The following is a 17,370-nucleotide window of genomic DNA, read 5'->3' on the forward strand; positions in this document are numbered from 1 at the left end:
CGAGAGAGGCTCAGCTACAGTTCAGATCCAGTCATCCTCCCCTGGGAGGGGCTGACTGAGCAGGAATGTAAACATGGCAGCTAAATAAACTGCTGCGTGGGGTACACACACACACACACACACACACACACAGGAGAAGCTGAGAGAACAGGATGGTGGTTCAGATGTCATGATCACTGAAGAAAGGAGCAGACGATTACAGGCTGGGCCTCTGCAGTTTGAAGTGAAATATATGTTCACTGTGAACGGTCTGGATTTGGACAAATGCAACAGAGGAGATGTTCTTTGAGCACTCGCTGCTTCTAATCAAACATTTTAACATCCAGCATGAGTCGCGGCTTACAAGGACAGCTCAGCATTCCTTTCCCTCCCCTCCTTTTAACACCTTATCTCAACCTCTCACTCTAAAATAAGATGCACTCACACCATGTCACATGGCACCAGCCGTCAGCCCACAGCTCCTCAAATGCTTCCCCCGGACTTTGAAAGCTTGAAAGTGTGTTCACACTGTTCTGCGTTGTTTTGTGGCAGATGAGCAGTTTAATTGGCATCCCTAAGCCTCGGCGAACGCTTATTGACACTTTTTAGGAAATGAGGGGCAGCTCTGCAGTCACACCCTGAATTATTTGCTCTTAAATAGAGTTATTGAAATGGTTTAACCTCCACCCAAACTACAGTCCTCGTTCCAATGATCCCGGTTGACGAAGGGGAAAACATCTTGAAAAGCTCTATTTGTTGGTTCTTCAGATGCCCTTGAGCTCCACCCTCCGCCCCCCCAGGCAGTGCTATAACCCTCCAGGCTTGTTTTGATGTGGTGATCTGACTGTTGAACACAGGTGCTGCCGGCTGCTGCCATCAGCTCTCCCTGTAAGCTGCCATAACCCAGGACAGGTGGCAGCTATTATGACTGCATCAGAGGTAGCAGACTGGCACCATCGTCAGCCCAGTGCCTGTTCTGCCGGTTCCCAGTCCGCCACCAATGACCGATTACGCCGACCCGCTTCGGCACCGTGTTCACCTTAAACCCAAGATCGCTTTCTCAAAGGCGTTGCTTTGGATCCTTCGTCCCAGGTCCCCATTCTTCCCGTGTTTTTCTTTTTCCACTTTTCCAGCGCCTTTCATTTTCTCCAAGGCGGATCAAAGAGAGGAGTTCTGTGGAGGCGTATGGAACCAGACTCAGTGTCAACAAGTAGCTTTCTCTCCTTCACTGCTGTTTAGTGTGCTGTTCAGAAAGACCCCTGTACTTCTGCTAAATGCTACAGTCAGAGTACTCACTAGGAACCAGTGCACCTCCTTAAACCTATTGATGTTGATGTTCTTTCTAATGTCTCCTCCTAATTCCTCTCTTTGTCCGCCTTTCCACCATCTGTCCCATCTTTCTAACACTGGGCGCTGGGCCAGAGGTGCTAAACCGCGTCTTAACCTGTTGTCTGAGCCTCGACTCATCCTTTATTCATCCCCATTAAAGTAGCATGAGAGTTGTTCTCCGCCTGTAGCCGCTGCTTCACTCTCCATCAGAGAGACAAACGACCATAGCGTGAGTGTACCTACCTATGAATGATGGCTGTGCATGAATGAAACATGCACAGCGGGTCTCTCCTGATACCTGTGAGCCCAGTTTGTGACACGACAGAATATGGTGATGCTATAGGATGGCACACATGACAAAGTATTGTCTGATTTTTGAAATCTTTTATTTATCCTAATGTTTTTCTTAGCTCTGTGGGGAGCAGAGAGAATTTAAAGCACTCTGCATTCAGCCCAGATCCATTTTCTGATAGGTCTGATTGTTGTCTTGTTTATTAAATTTGGCTGTTTTAAATTAGCATAAAATCCAGTAAAGACCTTAAAATCTTCATGTGAGGAAGCTTGAAGTCATCTTGAAATATTTATACCTGCAAAACAGCAGCACAAAAGGTGCACGTACATAGCGGTGCCACTAAGCTGGCAGCATGCCTAACCCCCACCTATACAGGCCCCAAGGTTCTCTTATATATTGTTTCATGTAGAGCGCACACAATATCAGCATCTCCCACCTTTAGAGAAGTGTGGTTTAGGGAGAAAAAAACAAGAATAAAGGCAGAGATAAAGCGAGGCGATGGGAGGAGAGGAGAGAGATAAAGGTTACGAATGAAGATGAAAATGGAGAAAAGTGCTGGGCCAGCGACTCCAACGGGGAGACAGACAGGAGGGAGCATTTCTGCCCTGCTGGTGAAATTTTAAGGGTGCGGGAATGTTTGTGTGTGTGTGTGTGTGTGTTGGAGATAAACTGAACATCAGCATATCCTGTTGACTGTCATCCTACGACCTGCACTTTCTTTTTTTAATGCTTGCCAGATCGTACAGGCTGCATCTCAATCATACACCTAATTCCCGCAGTTTAGTTGGATTCCACCTGTTCTGAGGTCATGCCAATGAGGTATGTTCAGCATAGGTAGGCGGGAGGGAGGAGGCGTGCAAGCACCTGAGCGCATAATCCAGCCAGTTAGGTTTTCAAGGAGCCATTTAAAGTGAGCGCAGGTATTAAAGAGAGTCGGATGAAGAGGTCAGGATTTTCCTTTAATCCTCACACTGCTGCTGGCAAAGGAGAACGATGAGGGCAGAGAGGCAGCAAACTGCACGGCTGTAACTGAGTGATGTGAGAGGGGCGAGGCTGGCACTGGGCCACGGCTGCACTGGAATAACAGTGGATGCTGGTGCTATAGATTATGAGTACATACATATGTAAACCCGACTGGTGGGTGTAGTAAAAACAGGCTAACATCAGAGGGTTTCACCAGCATCCCATTGTTTTATGGAGACCTCTCTCATTCTTATTAATGAAAAGCTATTGTGTATACAAGTCCAGATCCGACCCCTAAACACACACACCGACACACGCACACGCTTCCTGTCTTAATCACCAGCACCGTGGATAAGGGGCATTACAGTAAAGTAGCAGGTGCCTGTCCATCTCAGCAGTGCACGGGCTGATTTGATGGTAATCTATAATCTGTAAGGCTTTGATGCCACCGCCATCCTTATCAGCCAGGTTTTGTTTGGCCAGGCTAGAAGCTCCAGCTTTAACAGGATGACAGTGCTGTACACTTAACCTCTGGTGGTTTGCAGTGCAGCTCTTTTTTTTTTAGTTTTGTTTATGCATGAATGGATTGATGGTTTTTATGGGGTCTGTATCTGAGCACAGGCACTTCATTACACAAGTGTATGTGATACAAAAATGCAGCCTTCTAAACTTAAACTATGTATGAGGTTAAACTACATGATGTGAGCCCAGAGCTCTAAACACTCTTGTTTTCTCGTAGCTCTGACGGTCAGTAAGGGAGGATATCTCTGATATACAGGGATATACGGTGCTGTGAAAAGGGCACTGTTCTATTTAAGTGATGTCTTGATTCAGCAGGTCTGGCAGTAATCAGACCTGGATGTGGCTGGTGAAACTGAAATGTGATTAATCACAACTAATTCATGATTTAACAAGAGGAGACAGTTACCATTTCACATAGGGTCAGGTAGGTTTGGATGCGTTTTTTCCCTGAATAAAGGAAATGATCATTTAAAAGCTGTCTTTTGTATTGAATCTAGTTATCTCAGAATTAAAAAGTGTTTGATGATCTGAAACACTTAAGTGTGAAAAATGTGCAAAACAGTAAATAATCAGGAATGGGGCAAACATCACATCTCTGTGATACTCTCTTCGTTTGTGATGAGCAACTAATCAGAAGAAAGTTGGCGTAAAGGGAGGAGCTTGTTTTAGATGAAGGGCTTCAGCAAGGCCAGTTGTATGGTTTCAAACCACGAATGATCCAGAGCTACTCTAACAGAGTCTAATAAAAGTACTGAGTCGGAAAAGAGTAGAATAAGTTCCCCTCCAGACTACACAAGGTTTTTTTTCTCTGCGTCACTCTGAACTCGTCTGTTCGAGACATTTTTGATATATTTATCCATATTTGTTGTTAGATTCTCGTTGTTACTATGTGCAGCAACCAGCGGAAAATGCAGCAGACAGTGGAGCTGCTGGCGGTGACATGTACGGCTCACATGGCGCCAACTACTTTTATTGGACAATAATGGGAGGCTGCCATGGATGACTTAGAGGGACGCACCCGCAGCCTTCCATACGGAGGTTTTTTTTTCTTTATTTAAACACCAGCAGTGCAGAAATGTGGAAGGTGTTTTGCTGTGTGATGCGTGATGTATTTGGCCTCTGAGACTTTATGCAGTGACAACTGTGCCTGGCTGCGGCTGTTGAAATGATGAAGTGTGTTTGTGCCCGATGGTGGAAGATCCTTAAAATGTGCATTAGAGGGGAAACACTGGAGCACGTGCAGTGTTCGTACAGTATCACACACTGTGCTTTTGCTTACTTTGTTGTTGTTAGAACGGTGGATCCCCTTGTTAAACATGATAGAAGTTTCAGCATATGTTTAAGCAATCCCTGTGAGCAGAGAGGTTTAATGAAGGAGGAGATGGGGTGCTTGAGGAATACTAAATAGAAATTTACAGGTTTCCCTGATGGCAGAGGTGGTGGTTCTCCCACCCCTACTGCTGAAGAGCAAATCTAAAGTTCTTGCACTGTAGCAGGGATTTAGCATTTGTATGGTGCCCTCGTGGGTCAAGTAGAGGAGATCTCGCTGGAATAAAGCTGTCGTGACTTATTTATGCGCAGAGTTTTTTCTTGTTTTTTTTTTTTTTTTAATCAGCTTTGGTCATTTAACACATGCAGTCGTTATGTCCCTGTGACCACTGAAATTACAGTTTTGACCCTCTCTTTAGATAGGGGCCCAAAGTACAGAGAGCCAAAAGGCTCGTGCTTCAGATTGCTCTAAATGCTTAGTTTCCAGCTGTTGTTTTCCTGCTCTCTGGTCTGTATAAAAGGAATGGATATTCCTAATATGGTCAACTCAGTAGTTAGCTTTAAATGGAGATTGCTTTAAAAGTGGAGAAGCTAATCAGACGGCGTTGCTGCATCTCACTGCAGTGGCAAATGAAAAGATAGAACTGCTAATGATCAGAATTAAATGAGCTCACCCTAATAACAAGCTTCTGCTGTATGTTCAGACTTGTGGTTTATGCATTCCTTCTGTACGATAAGGCTCCTGCTGAAGAAGTCGCCTGATTATATGGACTTTGATAGATAGAGCAAGCCCTCTAATGGACTGTTAGGTTATCAGATTAACCTAAGCACACATGACCACAACATAACTGCACATTTTACCTTTTACACCAATGCTAATTTATTTATCCATTAACTTTCAGTGCTGTGAATGTGATGCAAACTGCAGGCCATGTTACCACACGGGCTAAACTGGGCTAATTAGTCAGTCTCACCTGCTATTTGTGCGAGTCACACGCTGTCTGGTGTAATTCACAGCCAGACTAGTTTCCTCTGAAAGTGTAGTCACCATCCTGTCTCCTCTGGCAGGTACTGGAAGTGTCGTGTCAGCTCTGTGTTAGCTTCAGCTTCCTCCTACTCCTTAGATAAAACTTCCCGTTTGCATGCAGGGTCTCTGAAGGAGGGAAAACTGTGGAAACACAACACAATTTGTCTGCAGCAGAGGTGTTAGAATGTGTGTATGGTTAGTTATGTAGTGATAAATGGAAATTTGGGGTACTTATGAACAGAAAGACACCAATACTTCTCTTCCAAGGAGTGTTTTTTTCTCTCTCTCTGCGCTCTTCTACTTTCACCCTCCCTCTCTTTGTCGATGTCCAGTTGGAGCACCTGGGAGGAAGCAGCTGTAGGTGGTGATTACAGTTCAGAGACTCCAAAATAACCTCTCCTCCTCCCTGCCTGCTCTCTCTCTCTCCATTCTCTCCTTCTCAGCCGCCTTCTCCCAGCCTCCTTGCTCTGAATCAGCCCATCGTGCAGATAACAAAGGGAAGTACTGCAAAAATTGAGAAAGACAAAAGAAAAAGAGCACGAATGCTCTAAATTGCCTCCTTCACTGCTATTTGTGTGTGTTTAAATAAAGTGACTAATACACACCACTTGGCTCATCAGTATGGGGAGCAGTGTGCTCAGCTTACACGGATGAACACGGGATGAATAATGTTAGGTGAACATTGCTGCGTATGACCACCCCTCTCTCCACCCATCTCCTGTGTGTGTGTGTGCGTTTGCATGTGTTTACTGTACTAAAGCTCCCATCAATCACACGCCCAGGACCTTTCAGCAAGCCACACATGCACACACACACTAAGACACCAACACACACACGGCACTGCTGCAGAGTTTATTAAAAGCCAAGAGTGTTATCACTGATCTGGCAGCACCTGTACACACACGCACACAAATTATATTTATATACACACGAAAGGGTGACAAAATAAAAAAAATAACACTAAATACCTTTCTAATATGCTGGCAACATTTCAGAACAGCTTCAGTGAGAGCTGCCTAATGATGTGCAGAGACCAAACGTTAAGTTTTGCCTCGCATATCTCATGCAAATACAGTAACTGACATGTTTTTAGACCATTTGGCAACCCAGAAATCCTGACGCCTAACAGCCAACGAGAGCAGATTTTACCACGAAATCCGGTGGTCTTGCTCCAAACTCTTTTACTGAATCTGTTTAACGGTGAAGCTGAATCGTACGCCTCCATCAGGAGCCTTGCAGAATCTCTGCATCGAGTAAATTTCTCAGCTTGTGTGGAACTAGTTTGTGTCTTGTATTGCTTGGTATTGCTTAGCATTTGGTATGAACATGTTCAAAATCTCCAGACTGAGATCTGTTGACTGCAGAGACAGTAACAGATGACTCAGATGACTCGAGTTCAGCCCAGAAACCACCAGATCCCCATAGTATTGCTCAAATGTTCACCTTACTGCTTTAATTATTTCACAACCAACAGGACAAGGAACAGTCATGCTGGTGGGGTGACAAGAAGAGCTAGTGCTTGGACAGAGCCGTCTTTCTTTCCTCTTCCTCTCGGCGACAAAGTCAAAGCACAGCGGTCAAACAGGAAGGCCGGTGTTCAGGGTCACACACTGCCCGATGGAATTCCCCCTGACCGGCAGGGAGAAACGTGGCTCTGTTTGACCCTGTTCAGTCACCGTGCTGTCAGAGACACAAAAAGCAGGATCCTCTTCTTGCTCTTTGGTGTTTTTCTCCCAGTATCATCTCAGCTCTCGCAGAATCCAAATCAAGTGTAGGCCCGGATGACTTGTTTAATAAAAACAGGTCAGGAAATGTGTCAGCAGCCAGTTGCTGTAAGTAATGCTGCTGGTTAGCTATAGGGTTAGTTTGGGGAAAGTTGGCTCGAAAAGGGGACTTAACAACATCATCTTTCCTGATGCAGGTTTTCCCCCCTAGGACCATCAGATAGGGTCTCTCAAGTGTTTCTACTTGAGAGTACTTAACAAGAAAAAGAAAAGAGAGAACATTTCCCTGGCTGTTTCCCTGCTAAATTACTTCACATTATAGGTGACTTCACATGGAATAGTCCCGAGAGTCCAGTCCAATGATTGCAGTGTACTTGGGTAATCAGGGTCCCACCCTGTTGGCTGCAGCATGCAAAGAAACCCTGGTCTGGCCTCACGGAGCAGAAACGAGCATCTGAACAGAGCAGGAAAGAACATGACTAAGCTGAATGAAGGACAAGACAGCTGCATGTGACTCGCACAGAGTGACTGCATTGTTTGGTTGGCAGTCGCATTAGTCGCACTTTTCGAATTCATTCCACACGTGTTCCCCTTCCTCAAAAGCAACGGTTCATTTTTCTCCTGTTTACAAAGCTGGAGGAAACAAAGCAGGGCGTAATGGCAGGAGTAAACAGAAGCTGTGTTTGACTCGCTGGAGGCCCGTTAGCATAGATGGCAGAGAGGAGTGAGAGATTTGCCCATATCGATTACCCCAGCCACACCGTCGATACTCCCCTCCAAATTCTGACACGGGGAACTAATGGCCTCCCCGGGCCGGTGGCACCCAGACACACGCCCATGCGCCTGAGAACGTAATGGACAAAAGAGGGCCCGTCGATACATCACTGCATGATGAACCTGCGCTTGCCTGCTGCCTCAGCCATTTCACTATAGAGCGCCACATCCAGAGGGTGCATTAACAGTGACGCTGCTCACTCGGCCTGCCATTTTTCATCTGTCCGCCCCTGTTCTACTCATCATAGCTTATGTATTAGTTACACAAAGTACAGCTGAAGGGAGTGAGTGTTGAGCAGCCCTGTGGAATAATGTGACCCCACTCCACATACACGGTTTAGTTGAGGTCTTGCATCATGTATACGCACATGTACACGTTCCTTCTCGCCTGGTTTAACAAGACAGCTTTTTGTAGCTGTCCATCCAACAGGCCGTCTGTAGTCCACCCTTGTGTTCATCTAACAGCAGGGTAATGGTGTGAGTGCTACTGCTTGACTGCTCTTCAGCTCTGTTCGCCCCAGGGGCTGGTGTTGTAGGGGGGGACTAACCCTTCCTGATCACAGAGGGAAAGGCCATTTTGCCTGGGGAGAAAGGAAAGGACAGTGGTGAAGGGAGTGGGGGTTGTTAGCGGAGGAGTGAGGTGACAAAAGAGCGTTTGTGGATGCAAGTTTATGTCGTTAACCCCTTTCTCTCTGCGCTTCACGCGAATAAGAAGAAACCACTGTGACAACTGCGTGGTGGCCTCGGGCGATGTGTTTGATTGCGCGCCGTGTGTGTCGGGGGTTGTGCAGGACGTTTGGCCTCTGGAGTCTTGTGACAGAGATGACATTCTGGAAACAGGAGAGTAGTTAGCTGCTGTTGAAATGCTACACAGAGGAGAGTTTTCATAAAAAAGGAAGAGCTCGCACAGCGCTTCTGAGTGTTAGCGTCACTATTAGCGAAGCCACAGTAGGTTGTCAACACGGATCTGGACCGAGTCCTCGCTGAGGTGTGTCGACCTGCTGATCGCCATAAATGGGGAACTTGCAAGTGTTGTAAAACTAGATGCAACCAATGAGCAAAAGGGAACTTCTGGGTTATTTCTGCACTTCCACCTGTCCGTGAATGTGTGTACAAATGTGTGCAAATGTGTCTGTGTGTGTTGCCTATTGCCCTGCAGCCTGTCCCCTCGATGAGACATCTGTCAGGCAGAGCCGCAGCGTCAACACCTGACCTTTACCGAGGCACTTGTGCACCAACCAAATGTTGTCCCTTGCCCTCGCTCTTTTGGGTTAACCCTCTTTCGTACTGCCACTCCCTGGTTGTCTTGATTTCATTTGTTAATTAATATTATTATTCACATAATTTTCCTCCTTCATGCCTTCTTCTTGCAGCCCTCTGTTTCCTCTCTCTGTTTTTCATGCCAGTCTGTCAGACAGTTTGTGTCACTCCCTCCCCGGGGCAGCCATCAGTTCAGTTGAGCATCATATGTGACAGCCCAGCTTTGTCTTTTTAAGCCATTAGCAGTTCCTGTCCTCCCACTTTGCCACCATTCCCCTCTGTTTACCTCTTCTGCCCTCTTTCTGTTGCACATCTCTTGCTGCCGACTGGCCTTCTCAGTATTAATCTACATTGTAAGCGCATTCTCGGCCAGAGTGAAGAATTGAACAGTGTAAACGTGACAGCGCTGATGGCTGAATGTTCATTCGTGTTTAATGAACTGAAGTTAGCAGTGATGAGGCTGTGCAGTAAGGTACGCTTACAGGTAAGCAAGATTTAATGAGGTTTTTTCACATGGAGACTTGTTTGACCACACTCCTCCCTCTTTCCCTCCCTCCATTCTTCCCTCCCTCTTCAGAGGCCAGTGTAATTCTCCGTGCTCTGCACTCCCCCACAGTAAACTGTCAAGCCTAATACAGGCAGGAATGTCCAGTCACCTGCTCCTAAAATGCAACAGCCCTGTGCTACACTAACCTAATATAGGCCTGCACTACACAACCAGGTTGGATAACATCATCCCTGCTCATTGCATATATTTAAACACACACCTCAGTGTGCTTCAGCCAAGCTGTTAGGCCACAGTCTTGCAGTTGCAAAAAAAATCCCCCCTCCCCTCCAAAAAGAAGGTTTTGGCGTTCTCCCAAAGGGAAATAAGAAGTTTGTAGGAAAAATTCACTCAAATATAAATTCTATTTTTGCTTAGATGGAAAGAAATATTCAGAGTGTAAGTAGCAAGTAAGATAATATATGCCTTAAATATATGCAAACTAGTCCTGCGTAGTTTCCACAGTCGGGAAACGAAAAAAATACCTTGCACACCCAATGGCTCAGCTGATACACGTCTACAGATCCAGCTGGCTACACTCACAATTGCTTTATCTGGGCAAGCTGCATTGCAACCCATCTCTACCCCAGTGTGCTATCTGTTTTTACTGATGCCTGCTCTCTTTAAGACTGGGGGTCTTGCTTCTCTCTTCCCCATTCAAATTTCCATATTCAATTCAATTCAATTGTATTTATATAGCCCCAAATCACAACATAAGTCGCCTCAAGGCGCTTCATAGATACAGAGAAAAACCCAACAATCATATGACTCCCTATGAGCAGCACTTTGGCAACAGTGGGAAGGAAAAACTCCCTTTTAACAGGAAGAAACCTCCGGCAGAACCAGGCTCAGGGAGGGGCGGGGCCATCTGCTGCGACTGGATGGGGTGAGAGAAGGAAGACAGGATAAAGACATGCTGTGGAAGAGAGACAGAGATAATAACAAGTGTGATTGAACGCAGAGAGGTCTATTAACACATAGTGAGTGAGAAAGGTGACTGGAAAGGAAAAACTCAATGCATCATGGGAATCCCCGACAGCCTACGTCTATTGCAGCATAACTAAAGGAGGATTCAGGGTCACCTGGTCCAGCCCTAACTATATGCTTTAGCAAAAAGGAAAGTTTGAAGCCTAATCTTAAAAGTAGAGATAGTGTCTGTCTCCTGAATCCAAACTGGAAGCTGGTTCCACAGAAGAGGGGCCTGAAAACTGAAGGCTCTGCCTCCCATTCTACTTTTAAATACTCTAGGAACAACAAGTAGGCCTGCAGAGCGAGAGCGAAGTGCTCTAATAGGGTGATATGGTACTACAAGGTCACTAAGATAAGATGGGGCCTGATTATTTAAGACCTTGTATGTGAGGAGCAGGATTTTGAATTCAATTCTGGATTCAAACATGTTCAGTCTTTACGTTTTTAAGTAAGAACAGTTGAGTTTCTGGCATTTAGATGTAATTCTCCCACTTGTTGATGACAGATAAATAGTCCAGTTTGCACACATCCCACTTTAATTTCACTTGTGTTTGCTCAAACGGCATTTGCTGACCCGGCCACGCTACTGCCGTTAATGCTGAAGTGGCTGGAGAAAAAGGAAACAAGCCATGTAATGAAGTTTGATGCTCCTGATGTAGCTGACTACATTTAAACAGGCTGAATACCTTCAGGCAGCCGCTCTAATAATATCCTCACAGAGCCTCCACTCCAAATGTCAAGCCCAGACATACAAATTGGCAAAATGAAAGGAGAAGAACACCAATATAGTGCTGTGCAGCTTTCCAAACTCATCAGTCTGTACATGCAGCCTGAATGGAGTCTGACAGCAGAGGTGACGGGGACGTTTCATTCTGCCTGCGACGACCAAATGAGATTTGACGAAGGCTAACGCAACATTAGCCCAGGTTTGTGCTCAGTCGTCTGCCGCTTAAAGTTAGAGTGGCTGTTAACAGAAGGAAAACAACTGTTTACCCAGGTGTGCGCTAAAGGTTTTCTGTGCTGGCTAAATATTTGTGTTGCTCTTTTTGGTGCAGTGTTTTTTCATGTGTGTGTGTGTGTGTGTGTGTGTGGGTGGGGATTTCCAGTGCAGTCAGAAGTGAGGAGTAATAAAATTGCATCACTCAGGTAAAATAGTTTTGTTGGCCTGGTGGTTGAAAAAGGGAGGAAGAAAGAAAAAACAGTGACGGATCAACCGTGAAGAGGTAAAAGAGAACAGAAGGAAGGTGGTTGCTGGAAGCGTGACTGCAGGTTTTACCAGAATCTACAGCAGATGTTTCCTCTCCTCACCTCCGTGTTCCCCCCCTGCACCACCTCACACTTACCCAACTCCTACATCACTGCCTCCCTGTCACCTGCCTGTGCTGTGGATGGCTGGACCGGTTGCGGGAGTTTGCATTTTCTCACCACAGACCTGCTGAGTGTTTGAGAACAGGCCTCTTCACTGATGGACAGAGGGAGGCTTTAGAGATACTGGAAGTGGGTAGCAAAGCAGGAGGTTTACTTCTCCTTTTTAAAAAAAAATAATTTAGTTTCTTTTTTTTGGGGGGGGGGCATCTGTGTTATGTAAATGTATCAGTTACATTCTTTTCTCTCACAGTCACTCGTAATTATTAAAATCCTTCAATAAACAAGGCAGATTTTTTAACTGCTACATTCAGAACACACATTCTCTCAATTAGGTGTACAAGTGTTATTACCTTGGATGGGGCCTTCTCACCTCCAATATAAACATGAGCTGGAGGACTAGTGTAAACTTGGTGGCAGGGCATGCTGTGGATTGTGTGTGTGTGTGTGGTGTGAAGACACCCTCTGGTTCCTACCAGCCCACCTGGCCTTATTTAGAAGAGCTAAGAGGAGCCAGAAGCAGCAACTCACTGTGGACACCCAGTGCAGTGAATGTGTGTGGTTCATCATTAGCCCTGCAGAGAAATACCATCACCGGCCGCTCTGGTTCGTACCTTTACCAGCCTCCGACTCACTTATCTGGGGAGTTATTAGGACTAACTCTGACTAATAATAAAAACATGTGACCTAACAAGCAAGGCCCCCTTTTTTTTTGCTTTACTTTACACTCATTAACACCCACCTTTACACCTCCAAGTATCATCATGCAGATTAAGAGAACAATAGCCTCCATTAGGTTTAGTGTTATCATGGAAAGTGCTCATCAGATGGGAGATGAGTGACCCGCAGAGGCTCATTAGCTCACGTGCTAAAACCTTGATCAGTGTCATTAGGAAGACAAAAGCCCGTTGTCTTCCAGCTCACCTCTAAAGTGACTCCAGTGAAGCGCTCTGCTCCACAAGTTGTTGGAGTGCTTTGACAGATGCTGCAGTCTCATATGTGTTAATGAACGGGAATATTTTTCATTTCTAGCAGTCATAGCAAGTAAATACAGAACTGCGTTAAAAGTGACTAATTCTCAGGACTGCTATTCTTAACTTTGGCCCGTACTAGTGCTTCTGTTTTTTTGGCCTTCCCAGCCTTGCTTGGAACGGTGAGTAAGAGTCACTTGGGGAGTTTTTGGAGCTGCATGTTGTGCTGCATCTGTGGAGGAACAAGCCAGTCGCAAACTTGCTGGGAAAAACAGTCTTCTGAGACTTAAACGTCCTCTACAGCTAACTAAGTGGTGCGAAGGGATTCTGTTTTGTGTTATTCACAGTTATATCTCTCAAACCAAGCAGTTCAGGTCAGCCTCTGTCGACCTGCAGCCTGTGAGCAAGCTTACCATAAAAATCCCCATTTCTTTTGTTTTGTTATCGCCACTTGAGTTGACCTTCCTGACTCTGTGGGAGGACGGCTGTTGTTTTAACAAAACCAGCAGCGTTTACCTCAGCACTGAATGAGGCGCCTCACCTTGAGACGGCATTCTTGAGGTTTTGAATGGCACGGCTTTGTTTTACTTTGGGTCGAGCTGGGGTTTTTTTGTAGTGGTTGCCTTCCCTGAGAAAATGGCATTGCAGAGCCACAAGGGCAGACTCAGTGACGGCAGAGCCTGTCCTCTTTGAGGATGCCTGTGGTAGCTTCACCGCTGCCTGCCTGGCCCTGAGCCCCAAATGAGATAAGTGGCGTACCTCAATGAGGGAGCCTGTACTAAAGCTAAATATAGAGATAGAAGAGAGGTAGAAGGGCAGACAAAGAGTTGCCGGTGCTCGCTGTGAGTCAATCTGTCTAATCGTGAGCAGAACTACAGCAGACCTCACAATATGTGTCAGTCAGTTGACTGAAATTAGCAGCAGCCAGAGAACACACCCTTTGATCTGTCTCTTTAAGAGACAAACTCTGAGAAAAGTGTTTTGGTTGGACATTCCAGACATAGCTCCTACACATTCTAGTACACGAAGCTGTCAGTCAGCAGCGATGAGTTATAGGTTCCTTACGGATATCCTCGTAGTTAATGAATGTTTGTTCAAAGACTGTCTGTGTCACTGTGTCCAAATCCAAAGCTCACTTTTTAAGCCAGTCACTCACACCTTCAGGGCCCTAGAGCACAGAGATAGCAACCTCCCAACAAGGCTGAGCTGAGATAGTGCCATTCCTTTCTGACACACCTCAGTGTGGCAGAGCATAAACTGCACCAAGCACTCCTCCCTCTTGTTCATCAATCAGGCCAGGTTTAAATAGCGAGAGCTTAGAATAAGAGCCGGTGTGTTTACACAATTACAGGACACTAAGTACTCATGCAGGACCAACAAAAGTGAACCTGCATTCGGGGACACATGGCACTCAGTGTTCCGTGCCGCTGAAAGATCAGTGACAACACGTCTGCCAAGGTGATCGCCGGACCTGTTTTGGGAGTAACCCACCCAGTCATCGGTTCTTTGCCAGTAATTGATACAGCCTGGCAGGTGTCATAACAAGACAGGCCCCTCTCTCTCCGGCAGGCTTATTTAAGTGTGGCTGACACAGACTGGCTGGCACTGTCTTTCAAAAGACTCTGGGAACTTTGCAAATGGGGAAGGAGGGTGGCGAGTGATGGCGAGGGTAGAGAAACTCGAGCAACTGTGGCTTTAGTCTTTTACTAAAGCATTCAACGACAGCCTGCATCTGTAGCGTGTTAAAGAGAGCTTTTTGCAGGAGACGCGAGGTACCATGGAGTGCTGTGATCCACACGGAGGAGTTCTGGTGCATCTTCAGGCCTAAGCCACACTTAAAGGCTGTTATTTTCTCAGGTGTTCCACACATTGAAACCTAGAATAAGCATAGTTGAAGAAGTAAAGCTCCTCACCTCCTCCACCTACCGGCACTTTTTCTCTCTCAGATGCGTAGGAGTCATCCTCCTGTTGTGTGCTAGCATGCTAGCGCTAATGAAGCCAGCTGTCCAAACGCTCAGCCTGGTCAGCCAGAAGGGACCGCAGCCTTTGTTGATGCTAGGTGTTACATCTCCTGTTGGAACACACACTTTTGTTTCAACACCGCCAACCATTTGGCACAGGAAGGGCCCTGTCTGTTCAACTCTTCTATCACACAGACACACACGGGCACCCGCAATCCACTACTTCTATCTCTCACCCCATTTGCTGTACTTTGCTGCTTTTATTGTCCTGCTCGCTGCCACCTCCCCATCTGCACACGCCAGCACATTGATTTTCTCTCTACAGCTTTATAGTTGATCATTTTCTTTTGACACTGCCTGGCGGAGCGCGTTGGCTTTGTAATCGCTGACCTCAGCTCCACACCTGAGTGGCTGTGGCCCCACAGCCTCTCAGACTCATCCCAAAGCAGCTTCTGTTTCACAATGAAGTGCTGCACCCTGAGCGGACAATCCCCGGCTGGGTCGCTCTTACAGCAGAGAGAGAGTTTGGCATTGTTAGGCAGACAAGCAAGAAGAACCGATGCAGAGCAGTTCATACATAGCAACGCGACATCAAGCTAATTAATTATAGCTTTATTTGAATGGGATCCCAGCTTTGTGGCTTCAATTGTTCTTGCCTGTCAAGGTCTTTAAATAGATTGCAGGATGTATCCTGGATAGCGGAGCCAAAGGATGTGCAACACCCTGCCGAATGTATCTCTTGAGTGTGGCGCTCACATCACGATAAAGAAAAAGAGAACCTACTCTTTTTCTCAGAGAAAGAGGAAAGAGGTTGTGAGTGAAATAGTTCTCCTGATGAACCCCGATTGGATTTCACAGCTGCGGCACAGCAGCGATGACCCCGCGCAACGACTCGCAGAATAACAGCTCCTCTCCCTCCTCAACCGCCTTTCATCCCTCGCCGCCCCCCTCGGCCTTTTGCACAGTTACTGAGTGAATACGAACCAGTTGTAAATGACCCGCACGACGCAAAAGACAGAAGGAGAGCGACCTCGCTGAAACAATTCTCATTGATTGAACCAGAGGCTCACGATTCTCCCAGATACGCCTCCTCCTGACAAATTTGCAGCCACTTCAGAAAGAGGTGGGCGAGTGGGGATGGGGAGAGTGAAGGGAAAAAAACTGTTCAGGTGCTTTGTACTCAGTGCATATTCTGTGAGTGAATGCAGGTGGTGTGTGCGTGTGATAGAGCGCGTTGTGTGATGTGAGATAAAGTAGCCGGAGAGCTAGTTTGAGCGCCGCAGCCCGGGCCCTCTGCTGACGGGGCTGCTCTCGCTGGAGAATTGATTTGGCCTCCGAGAGGATCTGTAGCTCTCTCTGTGGAACAGAGGGATGGAGGAGGAGGGGAGGGGAGGAATGGACGGAGAGTGGGTGGAAGTAGCACAGGTGGAATTGAGAGATGGTGGAAATGAAAAGAAGACACGGGAGCACACAGCCAGCGCTCGCACACACACACACACACAAATGTGAAACAGACAGTCGGTCAGGAAAATTTACTCCCCGTAATAACCCTCTCTGTAGGCTGGCTGTCTCGATGTCTCCTGGCTCCTTCAGCCCGAGCAGGTCACACCGACTCCCACACAGCACACACACCACTTCAGCACGAAATCTAATGATCTCACACACTGCTTTAGTGTGTCTGTGCGTGTGTGTGTGCAAGTGTGAATGTTCTCTGTTCCTCTGCTGCACGGAGCCTGTTGTTCAGAAGTTTGTCTTCACCGTTGGATTCAGATCGCTCACATTTTACTGCACCGAGCATCAAAAACGTCTCCGGCATTATTTTTAACGGCCCCTCGTTCACTCCGTGTGGTTTTATTCTCTCTGGCTTTAACAACACCCCCCCCCCCCCTCGGTAGGGGTCATTTTAAGTTTCATCTAATCTATTTAGCCTGGGTTATTGGGTTGGGTTTATTTAACTGGTGCTCCCACTCCCTGCCCCCTCCTCCTCCTGCTCCTCCTTCAGCCATTCCCTTTAATAGTTTTGACATTTAAATGACATAGTACATATATTTAACCTCGCTGGCTCCCCTACACACTCAGCGCTCGTAAACACAACGCACATACAGCACACCTCTTATTACCTTAATCAAAAAAATACAAATGCCAAATGTGTGCAGCTTCTAGGATTGTTGTGGATACATTTTTTTGTGGTCTTAGGAGTCAGTCAGCAGCACATAATGGAAGTTTTAAGACTGTGACAGCCACAACAAACTCACAATAAATCACAACAACCGAAGGTCTCTTCACGTTCATCCTTTCACAGTGTAAACCGCTGCTCTCCGTCGCTTTTTGAAGCCTCGCTGCTCACTCGGTGGACAGCGGGAGACGGAGCTGCTCAGCGTACAGTCCACAGATTAGTGTTTTAGGAAAAATCCGCCTATG

The 17,370-nt window shown here is 46.5% G+C and overlaps 1 protein-coding gene across 2 annotated transcripts in view; it reads left to right on the plus strand.

The window, feature by feature from the left end:
- The window catches only part of zeb1b (zinc finger E-box binding homeobox 1b), a 48,878-nt gene that overhangs the window by 16,098 nt on the left and 15,410 nt on the right, over window positions 1-17,370 (plus strand). The gene's annotated exons all lie outside the window — the stretch shown is intronic.

This window comes from Pundamilia nyererei, unplaced genomic scaffold (genome assembly GCF_000239375.1).
Source record: "Pundamilia nyererei isolate P.nyererei 1_Seehausen unplaced genomic scaffold, PunNye1.0 scaffold00101, whole genome shotgun sequence".
Lineage (NCBI taxonomy): Eukaryota > Metazoa > Chordata > Actinopteri > Cichliformes > Cichlidae > Pundamilia > Pundamilia nyererei.